The following is a 24197-nucleotide window of genomic DNA, read 5'->3' as shown; positions in this document are numbered from 1 at the left end:
AATATTCTTCACAGGTCCCTGCCACCAGCCCAAGTCAAAGTAAAATGAAAATTCCTCCCCTGTTTTCATCTGTCGTTATTTTTTCCTCCTGTTCGTGTGTTAACTTCCACTGTGACAGGCGGGCAGCGCCTGACTGATTAATTCTTTTCAGAGGGTGCTACTAATGGTTCTTTAATTGTTCTCACTTCCTCCCCTCCTCTCTCTCTCTCTCTCTCTCTCTCTCTCTCTCTCTCTCTCTCTCTCTCTCTCTCTCTCTCTCTCTCTCTCTCTCTCTACAGTCTCTCTCTCTCTCACATCTCTTTTCTCTCTCTCTCTGCAGGTCTCTCTTTCTCTCTCTCTCTCTCTCTCTCTCTCTCTCTCTCTCTCTCTCTCTCTCTCTCTCTCTCTCTCTCTCTCTCTCTCTCTCTCTCTCTCTCTCTCTCTCTCTCTCTCTCTCTCTCTCTCTCTCTCTTCTCTCTCTCTCTCTGTGTGTGTGCGTCTCTCTCTCTCTCACTAGGGAGGTGGGTTTCTAGCAAACCATCTTCTTTCCTCTTACCTTGGCTGCATGTTCCTGCTAATTCTCTAATATCTCTGGTGGGAGTGGGGGAATGTCATCAGCAAATTGCCATCTCCACATTCGGAAGCTAAAGCCCAATTACATTTTATGTTTATTCTATTCTTCTAAAACTACATGTAGTCAAATGCATGTGGAGAGGTGAGTATATAGTATGTACTACTGAAACCTTTGCAGGTCTGATTCAAAGATTCCCAAAGGTGAAACACTTGATTCGACAGATTCATAACCCATTCCAAACTCCCCAACCAACCACCAATCTCCCCAGTCCCTGCGGTGACAAGTATACCCACAACATGATGCTGGCACCATAATACTTGAAAATACAGAGGATCCACATTCATTCACTCCACATTACTGCATGTATACAACGTGAAAAAGGTGTGTTAAAAAGCCTGTGTTAAGAAATCCAAAAAAAAGAATCCATTCTGTTTTCAACAGGCTGTTCATAGTAAGCAAGACTTTAAACTATGTTTGGTCAAATCCATCAACTATAACCCTCTTATTTTTTAATATTGTGGTGGCAGCATCATGTTATGGGTATACTTGTCACCGGCAAAGACTGGGGGTTTGTCAGGATCAAATATATGAAAGGCCCCCAATAGTTGGAAAACCCCCTTATCTTCTCAAAACCCTCGATAGATTAAAACAATTCTGAGGGACAATTACACCTATTTTAATGCCAAAGACACACTAGAATGGCTTTCCAGGGCGTGTTGTTCCTGAGTGGTCCACTCTCAGTCCTGACTTAAATTTGCCTAAATCAGAGACTGTTTTAATATTTTGTCCATCAATATTCCCAATAAATTTTATGACCTTACAATTTTGACCAAAACAATGAATATTCTTGCCCTAAGAGTTGTAAAAGTTTGGTAAATCTTATTCAAAATGATTCACAATTGTAATGGCTGTCAAGGTGGTTCCACCAAGAATTAACTCTGGGTGTGAAGACTACCAATAAAAACATCTTAGTTAAAAAAATATATATATACTGTATATATATATATATTGGAAATGTTCTATAATTCTTCTTTCACTTTGAAGCTGTGGATAGGTTGTGTAATCGGTAGGAAGAAAAATTAATCCTTTTTTGATTACATTTTAAATAGCAAAATGTGAAGACTGTCCAAGGGTGTTAACTTTCACTAGCACTGTATATGGTTTAGAAATCAAATAACCCAAGTGTTATTATACACATACCAAACCATATCTATACAGCAGATGAGCCATACCAATGACCTGTATATAGGGTCCTGTGAGGTTTAGGTTCTAATCCTGCCCCTGTACCCTGCCATGTGTCTGCCTGCTCCCTCCTCACACAGTTATGGGCCTCAAATAAGATACTCTGGTGAGGAAAACACAACAAACAGCATCCGTCTGCCGCCATGAGCTTCTCCACACTGACACAGAGAAGGATTCACCCCCTGACTAGCTAAAGACCAGCCCTGGTTACATGGCTACTAGAAATATATAGAGGGTGGGGTCATAAATACAGTGGGGGAAAAAAGTATTTAGTCAGCCACCAATTGTGCAAGTTCTCCCACTTAAAAAAATGAGAGGGGCCTGTAATTTTCATCATGGGTACCCGTCAACTATACAGACAAAATTAGAAAAAAAATCCAAAAATCATTATTTTTAATAATTTATTTGCAAATTATGGTGGAAAATAAGTATTTGGTCAATAACAAAAGTTTCTCAATACTTTGTTATATACCCTTTGTTGGCAATACACAGGTCAAATGTTTTCTGTAAGTCTTCACAAGTTTTCACACACTGTTGCTGTATTTTGGCCCATTCCTCCATGCAGATCTCCTCTAGAGCAGTGATGTTTTGGGGCTGTCGCTGGGCAACACACTTTCAACTCCCTCCAAAATATTTTCTATGGGTTGTGTGTGTGTGTGTGTGTGTTTGTGTGTGTGTGTGTGTGTGTGCGTGTGTGTGTGTGTGTGTGTGTGTGTGTGTGTGTGTGTGCGTGCATGTTTGGGAGTGGCAAATCGGTATGGGGGTCTCTGGCAGGCTGAATCCACTGTCGAGAGAGAGAGAGAGAGAGAGAGAGAGGGAGAGGGGCCCACTGGATTCTCCAATTACGTTGAATGAACTAGAGACAAAATGCAAACCCTCCAACCCAAAAGGCCTGTGGTGTTGATGGTATCCTCAATAAATAATAAAATATACAGACCACAATTCCAATTGGCTATACTTAAACTCTTTAACATCATCTATAGCTCTGGCATCTTCTCCAAGGACTGATCACCCCAATCCACAAAAGTGGAGACAAATTTGACCCCAATAACTCCGTGGGATATTGTCAACAACAACCTTGGGAAAATCCTCTGCATTATCATTACAGCAACTAGTTAATTTCCTCTGTGAAAACATGTACTGAGCAAATGTCAAATAGTTTTTACCAAATTCTCCACACCACTATTCACCCTGCACACCCTAATTACAAACAACACAAAAAAAAAAAGTCTTCTCACCTTTGTTGATTTCAAAAAAGCTTTTGACTCAATTTGGCATAAGGGTCTGCTATACAAATTGATGGGGTTGGGGTTGGGGCCAAAACAAACAACATCATAAAATCCATGTACACAAACAACAAGTCTGCAGTTAAAATTGGCAAAAAAACACACACATTTCTTTCCACGGGGCCGTGGGGTGAGACAGGGATGCAGTTTAAGCCCCACCCTCTTCAACATATATATCAACGACTTGGCGGGGGCACTAGGGCGTCTGCATCTTCCCGACCTCACCCTACTAGAATCTAAAGTCAAATGTTTGCTGATGATCTGGTGCTTCTGTCACCAACCTGGGGGGCCTACAGCAGCCCCTAGATCTTCTGCACAGGGATGGAGGGGGGGGGGGGTGGATGGTGTGAGCGGGGGGGGGGAGAGCAGGCGGGGGGGCGGGGAGAGGGAGGAGAGAGCGAGAGAGAGAGAGAGAGAGAGGGTGGGGGAATGGAGAGAGAGAGGAGGGGGGGGGGGGGGTGGAGATAGAGAGAGACAAGGGAGATGAGGGCGAGGGCAGGAGAGAGAGAGCGAGGAAGAGAGAGAGAAAAACTATTGAAAAACTATATACTCTATAACCCATAAAGGCCTGTGGTGCTGATGTATTTTAAATTCAAGGGACTAATCACATCAATCTATAAAAATGGAGACAAATTTGACCTAAATAATAACAGAGAATTTGCATTAACAGCAACTTGGGGGAAATTCTCTGCATATCCTAAATAGCAGACAATGTCATTTCCTTGATGAACACAACTTCCAGAGCAGAAGCCAGATTGGATTATTAACAAATTACCGCACAACAGACCACATTTATACCCTCCACACTCTAATTGACAAACAAGTCAGCAAAACAGGCCAAATCTACTCATGTTTTGTCGACTTCAAGAAAGCATTTGATTCAATTTTGCACTAAGATCTTTTATATAAACTAAAAGAAGTGGTATTGGAGGAAAACTATGATGTTATTAAATCAATTAGACTAAAAACAAATGTCTGCGGTTAAAATTGGCAACAAGCAAACAGACTTCTTCTCTCAGGGGCGTGGCGTGAAACAGGGCTGCTCAATAAATCCAACACTATTTAACAGTGTGGTCTCACCCCTACACAACACTGAAATCAGTGTCTGCTGTACGCAATACCTGGTGCTGCTTTCTCCCACTAAGGAGGGGTTAACTGGTTCTGAGGCTCAGTTCACTAACCCAAACCAACCCCATAGAGCCTCAGGACACACTCAGATAATCTGGCCCAACCAAATCACACAAAGCAAAAGGAAAATGTATCACCTATTGGAAAACACCACAAAAAATCTAATAAACTTCAATGCTATTTGGCTCTAAACAGACAGTACATGGTGTCAACTATCTACCACTGTTGATAACAGAAACACTGACTAGGTACACTCAGTGACACAGTCTGGCTATAGAGACCTCGTCACAGGTAAACCTGGCTGCCCAGAGAGGACAGGCTGTGCTCACTCTGCTCCAAGGGGGAGGTAGAGCCAGAGCTCATTTCCTATTAAGCTGTGACAATACTCAGACCTAAGAGAATCTTTCTTTCCCAAAATTATCATTCATAAAAGGTTTAAACTATAAAATATTATTGGGTGAAAAGCCAAATCCTTCTGCCACAACCTGAGGACAGCCAGTGAAAAGTGCAATGTAATGTCAATAATATTTCTCTTTTTGGTTTTGGTTTGGTTTTTCATATCATGTCATGTGGCTTCTCAGTCATGTTGAGACTGGTCTACTACTATTGCTTTAATGTATTGTTATTCTCATGAATATTGTTGTTGTAGTTGCTCTTAATGTAATACCATTTCCACTACTACTATTATTTGCTGCCTTATTGCTGTTGCCCCATCATTTTTTTGTTATATGTATACTTTGACAATTAAGTAATTTAACTTGCCATGTCAATAAAGTCTACTGAATTGAACTGATTGAGGGGGATCGTTGTTACACAGTACCATTATACTGTGGCTTGAAGGATCAATCTCTGCCATTTTTAGATACATTCAGCTCAAACCTTGCCGCAACCATCAACATATTTAGCTCAAAACACCTGAATATGATTTCCTTCCATTATAGTGTGTTACAACCGTACCCATAATAAACTATAGGATTTGCTCAAGATTTTAAGTTACTGTACCAAGTCTGAGCCTATATCTTCACAATAGGATCACATATGGTTTAATCAGTTAATACCCATTGAAATGCATGACATTGTAGGTGTCCTAACCCATATGGCTTGTGATATGTAATACGGTATCATTTTGGCCATACTTCCTCCAATAGGTAAAACAAGGTAAACCTAGAGCGCTTATCAGAGTCCAAAACATGTACCGTACACACAGCAGTGTTCTAAAATATTGGACAGTTGGCTTTCATACTTTTCGAATTCTCGAGTGTGGCTCAGGCAATTTCTTCCAACCATCCCACATTCAATAATAGACTCTGAATTGTTTAAGCCGTGGCCATGACAACCCTCACAGACAACCAAAACCAACCATTACTTTAGATCTCGAATGCTACATTAGCTGTTAGCTACAATTACAAAAACATGTCTGTTATGTTATCATGTCTGGTCTTCCAACAGAGCTTGTTTTTGTTCTTTTGATCACAATCTACGGACCCCGCATCCATAAATTTTCTCCTCCCTTGTCTTTCATAAATAATCATTTTGTTTCTCAGACCTTTCGTTATGCACAATAAAAAGCATTATCAAAGTTTGCCACAAGGCGAGGCGGTGTCTGGGTGCGAAAGCGGGAGCTAGCAGGCTGTCAGATCTCACATCTTTGTCAGACAGTCTCATAAGCACACACACACACACACACACACAGTCTCCCAACATAAAGTGTCTGGCTGAGATCACAGGCTCTGGGTGCCCCCCTCCAATCAGGACGTTCTCTGTCAGATTGCCATGGCACAACACCTAATGTGTCCAGCATTAAATACTGTACCAGTGGAAATGATGTGCTTTTAAGATTGATATTAAATCAAACACCCATAAAATATGTATTTGTCCAATATCCATGAACATTTCTTCTTTTGAAAAGAAAATCACATTTTATTGGTCACGTACACATATTTTGCAGATTTATCGCTTACAAATACTTATGTTTCTGCCTCCAACAGTCATAATACCTAACAATACAAACATTTCAAAACTTCGGAAATTAACTGACTTTGTTGTCCTTAAGTCATTTTGCCACAACGTTGGAAGTATGCTTGGGGTCATTGTCCATTTGGAATGACCCATTTGCCATCAGCTTTAACTTCCTGACTGATGTCTTGAGATGTTGCATCATTTTCCTTCCTCATGATGCCATCTTTTGTGAAGTCCCAGTCTCTCCTGCAGCAAACACCCCCCCATCATGATGCTTCCACCTCCGTGCTTCCGTTTGGGATAGTGTTCTTTGGCTTGCAAGCTTCTCCCTTTTTCCTCCAAACATAACGATGGTCATTATGGCCAAACAGTTCTATTTTTTGTTTAATCAGACCAAGGACATTTCTCCAAAAAGTACGATCTTTGTCCCCATGTGCAGTTGCAAACTAGTCTAGCTTTTTATGGCGGTTTTGGAGCAGTGGCTTCTTCCTTGCTGAGCAGCCTTTCAGTTATGTCGATATAGACTCGTTTTATTGTGGATATAGATCTTTTGTACCTGTTTCCTCCAGCATCTTCACAAGGTCCTTTGCTGTTGTTCTGGGATTATTTCTTTTCGCACCAAATCGTTCATCTCTAGAACGTGTCTCTTTCCTGAGCGTTATGATGTCTGTGTGGTCCCATGTGTTTATACTTGCTACTATTGTTTTACAGATGACTGGTACCTTCAGGCGTTTGGAAATTGCTCCCAAGGATAACCAGACTTGTGGAGGTCTAAAAAAATTTTCTGAGTCTTGGCTGATTTCTTTTGATTTTCCCATGATTCAAGCAGAGAGGCACTGAGTTTGAAGGTAGGCCTTGAAATGCATCCACAGGTACCCTCCAATTGACTAAAATGATGTCAATTAACCTACTCAGAAGCTTCTAAAGCCATACATCATTTTCTGGAATTTTCCAAGCTGTTTAAAGGCACAGTCAACTTAATGTATGTAAACTTCTGACCCACTGAATTGTGATACAGTAATTCTTATATCTTTCTGTAAACAATTGTTGGAAAAATGACTAGTGTCATGCACAAAGTAGATATCCTAACCGACTTGCCAAAACTATTTTATTAACAAGAAATGTGTGGAGTGGTTGAAAAACGGTTTTAATGACTCCAACCTAAGTGTATGTAAACTTCCACTTCAACTGTATTATACAGCGCATTGGATTATTCACCTTCCCTTTTTCCACATTTTGTTACTTACACCTTATTCTAAAATAGATTAAATTACTTTTTTTCCTCATCAATCTACACACATACCCCTAGTGACAAAAAATCGGTTTGTTTGGGGGGGTTTTAAAAACACAATATACACAAATAGGATTTTTTAACTCTTTTGCATAAACAATGCAATGTAGTATTAAGCTTTTACAATAAAAAATATTTCTCGTGAACCACAATGCGGCTTGGACTGAATTGAGCCTGAGTAACAGAAAAATTACCACACTACCTGAGAATGATGGCTGGTGGCTACTGTAGTGCTTCCTCATGGTGAACATTATGCAGGTTGAGGTGGTGTAACTAAACCTGCCTGACTGGTCTGATCACGCACCAGTGGAAATGATGCTACTGTGGATTAGTCCGCATTGACGCAATTGAAAATGGCTTCTATGTTTAGCAGGTAGGCTACACCACCATTGCGAGTAGTCTCAGAATTTCAGATAAAACGACTGTTCAAGCTACAGTTGCGGTAGAAAAGGTGTAGTACATTATATCCTTGAAATTCCCATAATCCTTCAGGGTTGTCCCGTGGCGCAGTGGTCTAAGGCACTGCATCGCAGTGCTAGCTGTGCCACTAGAGATCCTGTTCGAGTCCTCTGTCGCAGCCGGCCCACCCGACATGCTTTGTCGTCGTCCATAGGGTTTGGCCGCGGCTGTGGGTTGTTTCCCACGGGGGGCCAGTATGAAAAAAAAACGTATGCATTCACTAACTGTGTCCTCTGGATAAGCGTCTGCTAAATAAACTAAAATGTAAAATGTAATGTAAAATGTTTGGTTGTTATGATGCCATGTTTTGGAGTAGGAATGTGATGGATAAGGGGGACTTTGGCTTAATAGCTATTGTCTTCCTTTCATGACTGACAAGACCTCTATACCAGGCGGTGTCAGAGGAAGGCCCAAAAATTGCTCAAAGACTCCAGCCACCCAGGCCATGACTGTTCTCTCTGCTACCTCACTCGTTACCAACAGGACCCTAACAGCTTCTACCCCCAAGCCATAAGACAGTTAAACAAGACTGCTAAATGCCCAAACAACTGCTAAATGGCCAAACACTGCTAAATGGCTACCCCATTGAACCTTTTTTTTCCAACTAAACTATTTTATGCTGACTATTCACACACACTAACTCTACCCACACACTCACACAACACCACAACACACACTACACACCCATATCATACACTACGCCACACACACACACACACTCTTCTACTGTGTATTTCTTCCTGTTCCCTATCACTTTACCCCTACTTTTCTTCTCTTCATTAGTTGTAGTTCATACCCCTCACACTCGACTCAGTGTACTCCCTGTATATAGTCAAGGTATTTTTACTTGTTACTGTTATTCATTATTCACTATGTATTTATTCTTTGTGCACTATTTATATTTTCATTTTATCTTTAAGTCTGTATTGCTGAAAAACCCGTAACATTTCATTGTTAGTCCTCACCTGTTGGGGAAAGGGGGATACTCGTCAGTTGCACAACTGTATGCGTTCAACCATGTTCTTCCACTTTCTCAGAGGTGCGGGCTGCCTTAATCGACATCCACATCATCGCACGGTTTTGTTGGGTTCTGCCTTGCTCAAGGGCAGAACGGCATTTTCCACCTTGCCGGCTCTAGGATTCCCCACCTTTTGGTTTCCCAACGCTCCTCAGGTACTAAGCATGTACAAATAACATTTGATTTGATTTAAGTGCAGAGTTAATTTTGTTTGATCATTTCATATTATGTAAGTAGTCACTCATTTTGTATATGGTGTCAATACCTTATATTATCCATAAGATAACTCTTTTTTAAAATGTGTGCAACAACTAAAAAATGCATTCTATTTTAAAAACCACAACCCTTTAATCGCTTTGGATAAGAGCGTCTGCTAAATACTAAAAAAATAAAATAAAAAAAATAAAAAACCAAGCTTGGCGGATAATAACATTTTTTTTTCTGTCCACAATCACTGTTCCCTTATTTTTATTCCTTTTCTTTTTTTCTCGCAGGGGGGGTTCGGTCGGGCATCGTTAATAACGGAATTTGATTCATCATTTATTTATGATTTACAATCTCTCACCTTTCCCATTTCCACATCCTCCCTCCTTTTCAATTCTCTGCACTGCCAAACCTGTCACCACTCCCCCTCTGGGATTAATTCAGCTGTCTGTCTTTGTGAGGCTGCCCGCGCTCTCGGGGCGGCGGGTGCACGACACTGTCAATACCCTGACACTTCCAGGGAGCTGCCCTCTGTTATTGTTTTCATATTACCCTTTGTCCCTCCCCCTAAACCTGCCTCCTGGTGTGTGTGTGTGTGTGTGTGTGTGTGTGTGTGTGTGTGTGTGTGAGAGAGAGAGAGGCGAGGGGGGAGGGGGGGGGGGGGCGAGGAGAGGCGGGGGTGTGTGTGTGGTGTCTCTCCTCTCTCTCTCTCTCTCCTCCTCTCTCCTCTCCTCTTCTCTCTCCCCTCTCTCCCTCCCCCTCTCTCTCTCTCTTTCTCCTCCCTCTCCTCTCCCCCTCTCTCTACCTTCTCTCCGCATGAGAAGGACGCCCTAGCAGGAGGAAATACCACACAAAGGAAATGCTGCATGTAGCTCCAATTGCTGTCTGGCTGCCTATCTATCTACTCTCTCTCATTTACATACAGTTTAAATACTTATTTATTCTTTACAATTTTACATAGCCGCTACAATTTAAATATTCCCCTTGAGCGTCGTTTTTTCAGTTTGCTCCAGGTGAACTGTATACCTTCAAGCGTTATACCTTCCACCGTAATACACTGATACCTCATGGTATTTCCACTGAAACACCCTAATCTACCCATTCCAACCAGTACTACCATTACGTAAAACACACGCAAAGCCCCAAAGGTGGCCATTTTGAACAAGGGCCATTTAGGTGAAGCGGAGACTCCTCCGTTGCTTTTCTCCGACCCTGCAGGCCCTGAGAGCCACTTTTTGGCACAGGGCCCTATCTCCCTGACTGGTGAGGGGGAGGAGAAAAACGGGACAGAAACAGAGTGTCTAGCAGACAAACCCTGGCTGTGGATGCATGAGCGTACGTTTCCTGCTGCTTGGATAAAACTAATCCACATTCACATTTTACACCTACTTGTTTTTCCAGGGCCTTGGCTAGCTGCTGGCGGGGGGGAGATGGTCGGAGGCGGGGGGAGAGGGGGCTCCCCCCCCTCCTAATGAGGCCTGCTCTGTGGAAGGAGCTCCCCACCCCTAGGGCCGGAGAGGACTCAGCTGGTTCTCTGAGAGACACACACACATATACACACACATATACACATACACTATATTCACAAATACTAGCCCCCTTCAAATTAGTGGATTTGCTTTTCAACCACACTGTTTATTATATTCCCCACCATTAATCTCCATGACAACCATAGCATAAATGGCCCCTTACTGAAGAGTCAGTGACTTTCACGTGCACCATCATAATCCACCTTTCCAACAAGTCAGTTTTCACATTTCTGCCCTGCTGGTTCTCACTGTAAGTGTGTTATTGTGAAATGAAACGTCTAGCACATCTCAGCCGGAATGTAATCACACAAGCTCTACAAACTGACCGCCAGTGCTAAGCGCGTAGTGTAATCGTCTGTCCCTCAGTTGCAACACTCCTACCGAGATCCAAACTGCCTCTGGAACAACTCACACAATACTGTTCTCGGGATTCATTAAATGATTTCCATGCTGACAGCCACATCACACCTAAGATCCCATGGCGATACAAATGTCGGCTTTTAAATCTCACCGCCATTACTCTGAGCAATACGTTCTCTGTACCTTCACCATCTGGTCACGAATTGGATTTGGCAGATCCACCTATCTGCCCCATGCATAAAGTGCCAACTTAAAAGTTTGGTGGAGGAGGAATAATGGTCTGTGGCTGTTTTTCATGGTTCGGGCTACCCCTTAGTTCCAGTGAAGGGGATCTTAACGCTACAGCATACAATACATTCTAATATTCTTCCAACTTTGTGGCAACAGTTTGGGGAAGGCCCTTTCCTGTTTTCCAGCATGACAATGCATCCGTGCACAAAGCGAGGTCCGTACACAAATGTTTGTCGAGATCGGTGTGGAAGAATTTACCTGCCTGCTCAGAGCCCTGACCTCTCCCCCCATCAAACACCTTTGGGATGAATTGGACGCATCGACTGCGAGACGGGCGTAATTGCCCAGCATCAGTGCCCGAGCCTCACTAATGCTCTTGTGGCTAAATGGAAGCAAGTCCCCGCAGCAATGTTCCAACATCTTGAAAGCCTTCCCAGAAGAGTGGATGTTGTTATTGCACCAGCGGGGACCAACTCCATATTAATGCCCATGATTTTTGAATGAAATGTTCGCAGCAGGTGTCCACATACTTTTTGGGCGTGTAGTGTACGATGTGTGCAAACATGAGTTCACACACACACTTTGGAGATCTGAACCTTTCTAACCTTCCAGTCAAAGTCTCTCAGACCTTCTGTTATTGAGTTGGTACATTTTCTAGGCAGAAGGACGGGGACAAATGACATATTTGCCAAGCTAAACCCCTAGACCGACATTGGCAATCGTCGGGTTTGTCTTTTCCTGTTCGAGTATCCTTCGCGTGGAGGCTGCTGAGGGAGAACTCTCATTACTAATGGCTGAACGACCTAATGAATGGAAACCATGTTTAATGTATTTAATAACATTCCACCTGTTCCGCTCCAGCCATTACCACTGATCCCCTCCTCCCCAATTAAGGTATCACCAACCTCCTGTGCCTGTCAAACTTATTAGGGAAAAAACACTAAAAGTATGCTACTTACTTCTCAAATAAGAATGCTCATTTTAGTTGTCTGTTGCAAAAAACATTTGATCACGCCCTACTATAGATTCTGAGTCTATGTTGGCGGTGTGGTTCCCAATCAGCCTGTCGCTCATTGTCTCTGATTGAGGACCATGCTTAGGCAACCTTGGCACTAGTGGGTTGTGGGATCTTGTTTCGTGTTAAGGTATGTTGTTTGTCTCCTTTTCCTTTAGTTTAGTTTGTTATTTTGTCGTTTGTTTAATATTTAATAAACATTATCATATCTTTCCTTGTCTCCTCTTGTGACTACATCCCACCAAACGAGGACCAAGCAGCGTACCCAAGCAATAGCCATGTCCCAGGTGGAAAATTGTAGTCATGGGAAGGGATAAGATCCGTGAAAGGGCCATGGGTGAAGGTAGATACCCAGGCAGGGGAGGTGCAGGCGGCACGCAGGATGCTCGGGAGGAAGCCCAAGCACCCCAATATTTTTTTGGGGGCTAGGGTTCGGGGAGTGAGAGAGAGGCTACCCTGCACCCGATGTTTTCAGATTGTCCCTCCTGGAGTGGAACGTGTTATACTGAGGGGAGTGCGGAGGATGACGCGAGGTTCTGTTCCCCAATTTAGGGCTCCGAGTCCTCCGGGAGGGGGGTGCCCGGCAGCCGGAGACCCGGAGCAACCCCAAAAAGAACATTTTGGGGGGGTGCACCGCGGGGTGGATAGGCGAGGCTACAGATGGGTGGGGAAGTGTAGTGTCACGGCGAGAGAAGCTGGTTAGGCAGCAGAAGGAGCGGGGGGTTAATAAACATCCCGCTCCTCGCCCCAAGCAAGTGGTGCTCATCCCATCCGGTCCCCCGTTTCCCTTCCTCGCACCAAGCCAGTGGTGCGCGTCCCACCTTTCGGCCTGTTTCTGCCCTCCACCAAGCCATTGGTAGCGACGATCCCATCTCACGCCGGCCTGTTCCTGCCCCTCGCACCCCGGTGTCCTCATCATCTCGGCCGGCCTGTTCCGCCTCCCCTCCACCAAGCCAGTGGTGCCCGTCACCACCGAGGCCTGTTCCTGCCCTCGCGACCAAGCCGAGGTGCGCGTCGCCATCCCTTTCCGCCTGTTCCTGCCCCTCGCACCAAGCCAGTGGTGCGCGTCCCAACCCGGCCCGGCCTGTTCCTGCCCCTCTCGCACCCAGCCGGTGGTGCGTGTTGTCCAAGTCGCCCGCCGTGCCTGTTCCAGTGTCTGTCGGCACTTTTCGGTCCTCTCGGGCCAGGGTCACTCGGTGCCCAGTCAGTCCGGTCAGCGGCTCCATCAACCTGTTCGTCCGCTCCACCGGTCTCCACCGTCTCCCACACCAAGTCCTTTTTTCGTCGGGAGGAGGGAGAGGGGAAGCAGCGCGCCTAGTCCAGACTTCAGACCAGCGCAGCAGGAGGGACAGAGTAAGTGGTCATCACGCCCTGAGCCGATCCCCTCCAACGAATGCCTCCCCTTCTTTACTCTGTTATGTTTATGTTGTGCGGTCCGAATCCACTACCTTTAATTCCTACTCTGGACTGTATTTGTTGAGTCGGGTGTCTATTTTCTTTGTATTTCTATGTTTATTTTCTAGTTTAGATCTATCGTCTATTGTCGTTGTGTTTAATATTTAATAACAACATTCCGATCTTTACATAACATTTTAACTTTTCATCTACCAAGGGCTTTGAGTTCCCCAAACCTTATTCTAAGGCGCTCTAATATTTCAAAGCATCTCTTCCAATCATTAAACACTGATTTTAAAAAGTACTTTGTTTGAAAATATATTATTCTTATTCATTTCCTCTTTACATTCATATATTCTTGACACCAATTATGTGAAGGAGATGCTGACAGATTTCAACGTCAACCTTATTACCTGCTATATGCTCGGGCTGCTTGTTAACAATGTTAGAAACCTCACACTACAATACACACACACACACACACACACACACAGCACGGGGCTCCAAAATGTTGGTTTTTTTGCTTTTCCTACTGGGCTGTTCTTGCTCAATCTCTTTTTTTCTCCCGTGCAGCGCCTCTCCTTCTTTACATCAGTCAATGAGGTGGAAGAAGGGAAGAGAGGAAAAGGAAGGGGGGTGGGGAAGCTTCTCCTGAGGGGTCATCTCTCTCCTCTTTCCTCTCTCTCTTTTTTGTGTGTTTGTGTTTGTGTGTGTGTGTTTGTGTATGTGTTTGTGTGTTTGTGTGTGTGTGTGTGTCACATTGTGTCTTAGCCCTCTCTCTCTCTCTCTCTCTCTCTCTCTCTCTCTCTCTCTCTCTCTCTCTCTCTCTCTCTCTCTCACACTAATACAATGGTCTCTTGAGGCTTGTGAGCATGCCCACATGAGAGGCAGGGGCTTTTCACCGGCTGTCCTTCAGCTCCCCTACTCTAAAAACACTCTGCTCTGCCTCGTCCTCCCATCCCATTTCTCTCCACCATTGTCCCTAATAAAGGGGTTCTGGGACCAGCATATTCAATTACTCTGTGTGTGTGTGTGGTGGTGGGGGGTACAATCACCTCTTGATATCCCCCTGCACAAACACACACACACACACATACCAACTACGCGCACTCCTCCCCAACACACACACACACTGCAGTTATACCCATCACATACAAAACAAACACACAAAAAAACACACACACCTCACTCTTGCCCCCCACCACTCCTTTCCACCCCTAAAACCCCTCTCTACACCAACCCCACCAGACAGTGTGTTGAGGCAGCCATACCCTATAATATTCAACTCAGTGCAGGGCTGATTTCAGTAAATCCTTAGACTAACCACATAGACCAACATGGGGAGGATCACACAAATTACCAGTCTTTTCGATACAGACCTCACAGGCACTAATCCGACTCTATTGGTGATGTTGTTACAGGTCACGCTAGTTTCTAGAGTTTATGTCAAATCTTTCCACATCGGTGACACTAGCTATTAAATTACCCCCACCCATTACATAAGCGGGTTTCCCAAACTCGTCCTAGGCTCTGGGCTGCTTTTTCCTTAGCACTTACATATTATAATCAAAGCTTGATGATGAGTTTGGAAACCCTAACATAGATGAACCATTACAATAATCAAAACTAAAAGTTTCAGGGTGAAACATTAAAATGAGATAAACGTACCTCAACATGTCTGTTGACTCACTCTACCCAACACCCCCCTCACCACCACCCAAAAACTCTCATAACACACTAGGGCTTTTAATAAAAAGGTTTCAGCCCCAAATCTTTACTCCACTTCAATCACCAGTCTCCTCTAGTTCATATAGTGATTCTAGTCGAAAACCTCCTTCTCTCATGCGGCCCAACCAGCTGTGTGTCACCTATCTGCTGTGTCAAATGATTCTATTACTTCACACTCCAGGACAGGAAATGAGGAATTTCATGTATGAATTATTTTCTCACCATCCGAGGAAGGCCACAGCGTTCCTTCAAGGCGCTCTCTTTAATGAAGTTATAGGGGGGGGGAGGGGGGGAGGGAGGGGGGCGGAGCTGAGGAGAAGGGGGGGGGGGGGGGGGGGGGGGGGGGAGGAGGAGGGGGGGGGGGGGGAGGAGGGGGGGGGGGGGGGGGAAGGAGGGGAGGAGGAGGAGGGGGGGAGAGGAGGAAGGAGCAAGTGAAGAGGGGGGGGGGGGGAAGGGGGATGAGAGGGAAGATTAAGAGGGAGGGGGGGGGGGAGGAGGAGGAGAAGGAAGAAGAACTATACAAAAATACCAATCTTTAACCTCTGAGCTGTCCACTACTCTTACACATTGTCTTTCGCACACACATCACCACATCACACTCTGAATACCACACAGCCTTAAGTATTTAACACGCACACACACACACACACACACACCAATACACACACCCTCTGAAAGTACCACACACCCCTCACTTCCTCTCCAGATATAGGGATTCCTCACCACTCACTGTGTAAAAACAAAACGTGTATTCACAAAAGCAATTTGTGTCTTTTCTTGGATTGTAAAACTAAAATCCATAGTGTAATCTCAGTCCTGTTCTCCTATACAGGGAGGTGGGGATTTCTTCTATCCACGGAGTGACATTGATGATGGTGCTTAATAGTGGTTGCTGCTAAACTTTCTGAGGCTTTTAACAACGCCTCGGATCCCTACACACAACAGAACCAAGACATCATATTTAGGTTCAAAAACTATTAAACACACACACACCTCACACACAACACACTCACTCACATACACACACACACACCCCCTCCACACACACACACACACACTCCCACACACACCACACACCTCCCACACACACATACACACACACACTCACACACACACACCCACACCCCACTAACACACACACCACACACACACACTCACACACACACACACACACACAAACCAGAGCTACAGATAAATCACATCCAAGTGTATTTATTTATCAATAAACATGATATTATTTTTTCACTATATATTTAATTAAAATCGTTGTTTTACTACACACAGTGGTGTAGCAGTAGTTAATCATTGAAATATTCTCCTTCATGGGTGTTAAGACGTTTTTCATCTCTCCCATGCAAAACCAACAACAACAATGTCATGATGGGTCACATTTGCACTAACACACACACACACACCCCTCTATAACAATCAACACACACACACCCCTTCGCATCTCTAAACATATACACTGCTGTACTGGCGTGTCAGCCCCGCTGTCACCTCCCTCATCCCATCCCTATCCCTCTTCCCTCTGTCCCTCCCTCCATTCCCCCTACCCTCCGGTGCTGTGGCCTCCCCTGATTATTACTCCAGTGTGAGGAAGATGGGGGAAATGGAGGGAGTGAGGATTGATATGAAGGAAAGGGGGGAGGGGTAGAGTGAGTGGAAGCCATTCATCTCAAAGCCCATGGCTGTGGAATGGCATATTACAGGCCTGATGTGTTTGATAGTTGACTACTGCTGCTCCGGGGGGATCCCTGTCAACTCTGAGTGCCATCTAGTACTACATAAACACATCAATATCATACATGTTTATAATATGTCTTGGTCTGGACTGACTGATTCATGTTTAATTTATTGGGTCTGTCCTACTATTCATTTTATATGTCTTGGGTCTGTCCTACTATTCATTTTTTATATGTCTTGAGGTCTGGTCCTACTTTCATTTTAGTATATTCTTGGGTCTGGTCCTGACTATTTTGTTTGTTTTTCTATATCCTCCGATAGGGATTAGTTGTATTTCACTTGAAAAGTGTTGTCCTATTTAGCACACTAACATAATTGCTTGTGATTTCTTATTTTTTAGCAGTATTTCTGAACGATTATATTCTAAGTGTTTTATATAAAGCAATATACCAGACCTGAGCAGTGGACGGGCTGTATTTCAGGTGCCATGTGGAGATATCTTCATCTAGGCAGCTGACTATATCTGTCCCTATGCCCATACTATGGCAAATGATATCTGATAAGATAGATTTATAAAAATATGATAAACCTTGATGCGTTTGGAAAGAGAGGGAGGGGGGGGGGGGAGAGACGGGAGAGGAGAAAAAGCTGTATATATATAAATAATATACATTTGAAATGTCTTTATTCTTTTGAACTTGTTTTTTTTTTTTTTTTTTCCTTTTTTTACTATCTCTCTTTTTAATTAAACTATTTTCCTATGCCAACCCTTAAATTGAGTTGAATTAGAGGGGGGGGGGGGAGGGGAGAGGACGGGGGGGATGTGTTACGTTCTCTTAAACATCCCTCCTCCACCTCCACCTCCCTCTCTCCAGGTGTTTACCAACCTCTTGGAGAAAATCACACATGACAGGAAGCTCTGCCCCCTCCCCATAAGCCAATAACACGCGGAATTACCACCCTGGGGAGACGCTAAATAGATTCTGATATTCACCTCTCGTATTACAGGCAAACCCAGATAATCCATGTTAGTTCAGTTTAGATAGGGGATGCTATGTACCTATTTAACTTGCTTACAGGAGATGGTTTGTATGTGTGTATGTGTGTGTGTGTGTGTGTGTGTGTGTGTGTGTGTGTGTGTGTGTGTGTCTGTGTGTGTGTGTGTGTGTGATGTGTATGTGTGATATGTGTGTGTGTGTGTAATGTTTGTGTGTGTGTGTATGAGTTGTTTGTGTATGTGTGTGTATGTTTGTGTGTGTTTTTTTTTTGTGTATGTGTGTGTCTGTGTGTGTCTTTTTCTATGAGTATCTGTATGTTCTGTGTGCATAACACTTCTTTTTTATCATTGGGGGGAGGAGTCTAGAGTGGAATTACACATGGAAGGATTTCTAGGCATATTACTTGGTACTACTAACTCTATTTTATTTTGTTCTTCTATAAAATCACATTTTTCCTGAGTTTGTGTGTGTTTTCTTGCTGTGAGGCTGTTTGATCAAATTTCTCTGTATGAAAGTGATCTAAACTGGGATCAAACAGATACCATCCATTCAGATGTCTTTAAAGCCATGGCGTGAGTGTGTATGTGTGTGTGTGCCTGTTCCATCTTATATTCAATGGGCCACTGGTTGTCCGCTCTCTTTCACCCCCCCCACCCCCCCCCCCCCCCTCCCTGCCACACACACCCCTGCCCCATCACACTATCTCATATGGCCTCTGGGAGACAGGGATGGAGGGTTGTTAGGAGGGACAGAAGTAATCGTCTGGGGGGTTCTCACCCCAAAATTACCATCCACCAACCTCTCTCTGGTCACGACATTACTTATTGTTTAATCCTAATAAAATAATTAAAAACATGAGAATCGAGAAAAACTATTGAGATGCACCAAAGTCATCGTTCTAACTGCGTCTCACTTCAGTTACTTTCCCCCTGGTGTGTCAAATCATCCAGATCTCACCAATGTCCTGTCTATTCATTAGGTGCATTGTACACACTATTGCGAATTTTAAAAATATTTTCCAACAAAAATGCATAAATTTCTTATTGACAAGTTAAGGTAGTCACTCACAGTTTCATTCGTTTTTCTTCCATTTGGTTTCTAATGACCGAATTACGGTGATGCATACAGCCAATAAATCCACTCCATATTACATAATGTGTGTGTGATTTCTATCAACTTCTGTTTTCTGCATCTCTTCCCATACTAATTTTCAATGTTATCAGAGAGATACTAATAACCTTTTTACCAATTCATACTTAACCTACAAGTAAAGATGATACTAAGAATAAATTTGTTTTGGAGAACCTCATTGGTAAACTCTATTGTATACTGTCATCTGTTCCCATCTCTCTTCCAAATACAAGACACAGAAGGTTTTAATTTAAAGGCAAAACCGGTTATCCAATACATAAATAACATGTTGAATATAAATACTCAACTCAATGTACTTCTATTTAAATATGTTTTTATCCATATGTTGTTTCTCCTATAACCCCAAGTTGAGAAGCAAATGTTTACAATCCTGTTAATTTTTTAAAAATGATGTTCCTCTTTCTCTCTCACCCACACACAGACTGTCAATAAAGTCTGTGTAAATATCCCTCTGTCTAACACTTCCTATTAAAAAAACTTCCCCCAGGCACACACACACACACACACGACACACACACACACACAGAACCACAAAACACACACACACACAACACAACACACACACACACACACACACACAAACACACACTCACCTAACACACATACACACACACACACCCCACCCAACTCACCTAACCACACACACACACACCAACATTCACTTCCACCTCCAACATTCCAGTTTAGAGAAAATAAAATGATTTACAAGTATACGAATGAAGTTAATTCCCCCTTATAAAATCTGATTGCTGTTGTTAAGATGTCTAAAACCATTAACAGCTGAACTTGTGATCGGAAATTCCTTATCAAATGACTAAATGTAAAAGTGCCTGAGTCACCTCAACTATCACTGTGTACTGTATAAACATGGTTATATCATATGTTTGTTAGAGACTTCCTACCTGTTCCATGTTGTCTTACACCTAGAAGTGTTATATGCTATCTTCCATACTATGCTGTCTTCACAATACGTGTGTGTGTGTGTGTATGTGTGTTGTGTATGTCTGTGTGTGTGTGTGTGTGTGTGTGTGTGTGTGTGTGTTGTGTTGTTTTGTTGCTGTGCTGTGAGTGTTGCTGTGCGTGGTGCGTTCGTGTCGTGTGTGTGTGTGTGTGTGTGTGTGTGTGTGTGTGTGTGTGTGTGTGTGTGTGTGTGTGTGTGTGTGTGTGTGCGTGTGTGTGTTGTGCATCTGGTGAAGATCATGGTTTCTTGTGGATAGGAGGGTGTTAGACAGAGGACTTCCACAAACACACACACACACACACACACCCCCTCACCCAACCACACACCCAACCCCCACACCCACCTAACACCACCCCCACCACACACACACACACACACACACACACACCACACACACAAACTCACCTAACACACACACACACACACACAAACATTCACTGTCCTTACACTCAACATTCGTTTAAATACTGTGCAAAAGTATCAAAGGAAAGTTATTTCCCCTTGTAAAATCTGATTGCTGTTTTATACGTTTAAATCATTAACTTGTGATCAGTTATCCTTCTCAAACTATAGAATGTGAAAGGTCACATCAACATCAAGTATGTATTGCTTGGCTATGAAACATGGTTATATAATATGTTTATTAGACTTGTTGTCTTACACCTACAAGTGTTATATAATGTTAATGTATTTATATTCCATGTTTATCACTTAACTACTACATATTTTTCTCAATAATAATGTAATAATAATAATAATATCCATTTACAACTTTTATCCAAACACTTAATCATCTCATACATTTTTGTTGGGTGGTCCCGGGATCAACCCACTACCCTGCAGTTACAAGCGCCTATGCTCTACCAATTGACTACAGAACCAATATCAATATATATATATATTTTTAAATACTGTTAAACTAATTGTTCTTTAACATATGGACAATAAAGTTTTATTGCATTTATTGTAGGAGTCCCATGATCACTTATCAGCTGAAGTTCTTTATTGGCACTCAGGTCAATGTATTTGACTCATATGTGTTCAGGCCCCTCTCAGTCCAAATGTGTTCATCTTTCTTGCAAACCAAGTTGACGTTTGATCCCTGATAACTATTGACAACCATTGCCTCATTGCTAAAACATTCAAACTCATTCACACACATACCAACTTGTATCTCCCCTACAGTGTTTTAAAATCTCCTGTCCTCTCTCTTCCTCATGTCTGTTTCCTTCCACCCTGAGTGTGGTGTGTGTGTGTGTGTGTGTGTGTGAGTGTGTGTGTGTGTGTGTGTGTGTGAGTGTGTGTGTATGTCGTGTGTGTGTGTGAGTGTTGTGTGTGTGTGTGTGTGTGTGTGTGTGTGTGTGTGTGTGTGTGTGTTGTGCTGTGTGTGTGTGTGTGTGTGTGTGTGTGTGTGTGTGTGTGTGTGTGTGTGTGTATATTCACCACTCGCCACTTGCCCCTCACACCAAGGATGCTCCAAACCCCACATCCTCTGACTCATCCCTCAGCCCCTGAGTGTGTGTGTGTGTGTGTGTGTGTGTGTGTTACATACTGTATACACTGTAAATAATTAACCCTACGAGGGCCTGTGGCCTTTTTTATTCATCAAGGAAATTACTGGATTGTACTTAATTCGTTTTTTGGGGGTATCTGTACTTTACTCTACTATTTATATATTTTACTACTTTTACTCTTTACTTCCACTACATTTCTAAAAGAAAATATTACTTTTTTACTCCCATACATTTTCCCTACACTCCAATTCACACACAAGAAACATCCCTGGTCATCCCTACTGCCTCTGATCTGCAGATTCACTAAACACAAATGCTTCATTTGTAAATTATGTGTGTGTTGGAGTGTACCCCTACTATCTGTAAAAATAATAAAACGAAAGGTGTGCAGTCTGGTTTGTCTAATAAAATTTAAAATGATTTATACTTTTACCTTTACTTGATACTTAGAAGTTATTTTAATCAATACTTTTAACTTTTACTCAAGTTATTTACTGGGTACTTTCACTTTTCCATCATTTTCTATTGTATCTTTATTTTACTCCCATAAAATGCAGTTTATTTTCACCACAATTACTGCACACACATTTACCCCCAGCCACTGCCCCCGACAAAGGCCTACAAGCTCGTTAGCTGACCAAAACCCATTCCAGACAACACCAAACATACCTAGCAATAAATAGTCTAGAGGTACAGTTCCTTCCGGCGAGTTCGGGTGTTGTCTGGCAGTGTAGCACGGGCGCTGGGTAAGGTCTACCGGGCGTAGTAAGGTCTGGCAGTGAGGCACGAGCAAGTGTAGTAGGTCTGGCAGTGAGGCCGCAGGCCGGCGTGAGTGAAAAAGGTCTGCAGTTATGCCAGGCCGGCGTAGGAGTAGAGGTCTGGCAGTGGGAAGCGCAGCGCGTAGGTTCTGTGTGTCCCTAGGTCTGGCATGAGGCACGCGGGCCGGTGTAGGGTAAAGGTCACCAGCAGTGAGGCACCATCAATTCAAAGTCTGGCAGTGTGCACGGGCAGCGGCGTATAAAGGTCTGGCAGTGTAGCGCGGGCTGGTCTGGTAAGTCGAGCAGTGCTTTTCCGGGCCGGGGTAGGGTAGGTCTGCAGTTCTGAGCTGGTCTGGGTGTCACAGCAGTGTGGCACGGCCGCTAGGGTGTCTGGCAGTGTGCTTGCAGCGGCTTAGGTCGTTCCCGGCGTAGGGTAAAGGTCTGGCAGTGTGGCTCGGGCCGGGGTAGGAGTAAAGGGTCTGGCAGCGTGTAGCATGGCTAGGGTAGTCTGGCAGTGTGGCCGCAGGCGCGTAGGGTAAAAGCTGCTTCAGTGTGGCCCGGGCCGAGGCGTAGGGCAAAGGTCTGGCAGTGTCACGGGCCGAGCTGTATGTCCAGGTAGACTAGAAGTACCAATGACACTAGCATCCAATACAGACACACATTAGTAGAGAAGGCTGATTCTTATCCTTTTCACCTCATTACATATATTAACTTTTGCACTATTGTACAATAGTGTTGGACAAAAAAGACATACTGAAATAAAAACAGTACTTGTCTTCAAACAAATTTTCTTGCAATGTTTAAACAATGCCTTTCCCCTCATACCCAAAGTCACTGTGCTCCTATTTCAGATACATCAATACTCGTCAATACTCCGGGTTCCTTCAATCTGATTTCATGTCATTGTCTGCCTGTCATTCTCATTCAATTTCCTCAGCTTCCTGGGAACTATAATATTGGCTCTCTTTTCAACCACCAACATCATCCTGAGCTAGCGGAAGGAGGCTTTGACCGCCCACACAACCAAAAGTGGCCATGACTGGTTTTGGCAAGAGCAGATCAACCGTGAGAATAATGTGATGAGGCAGTTGAGAAGAGGAAGGAAGCGGTTTGAAACATCCCTTCTGTCTAAGGATTGAAGATAGCTAACCTCACATATTTTATCTATTCTACTCCTTCTTCTCTCTTACCTCCTTATATGAATAATAATATATCCATTTAAAAAATACTTTTATCCAAAAACAATTTCGCTTGCATGCATTTTATGTATGGGTGGCTCGGAATCAACCCCAACCCCTGACTATGCAAGCTCCATGCTCGACCAACTGAGCCATACAGACCACCTCTATCCCTCTAGTCTCAAAAATATTGCACTTTATCCCGTGCACTTTCATATAACCCTTTCTGACATTATATTATGAAATTGCATCCAAATCTTCTTGCTTGTAATATCCTTTCTATTTTGTGTTGTGTTTTCCCATTGTGTTATTTTGTCTTATTACTGTGATTACACTAAATTAATTGCCTCTTTGAGGACTTAAAGTTATCTGAATTTGAATAATATTGTATCATAATAAAATGGTGTTTTGCATAATTATAATGGAATCTTCCTCTATCGTTGCCTTGTCTCGGTAGTGACAAGTTAGTGGTCTGTTATCTCTTAAGTGGTGTGGGGGCTGTGCTTTGGCAGGGTGGGTGAGATTAACTCCTGCTGGTTGTGTCCGGCGATG

This window comes from Coregonus clupeaformis, unplaced genomic scaffold (genome assembly GCF_020615455.1).
Source record: "Coregonus clupeaformis isolate EN_2021a unplaced genomic scaffold, ASM2061545v1 scaf0034, whole genome shotgun sequence".
Classification (NCBI taxonomy): Eukaryota; Metazoa; Chordata; class Actinopteri; order Salmoniformes; family Salmonidae; genus Coregonus; species Coregonus clupeaformis.
This window is presented reverse-complemented; position numbering follows the sequence as displayed.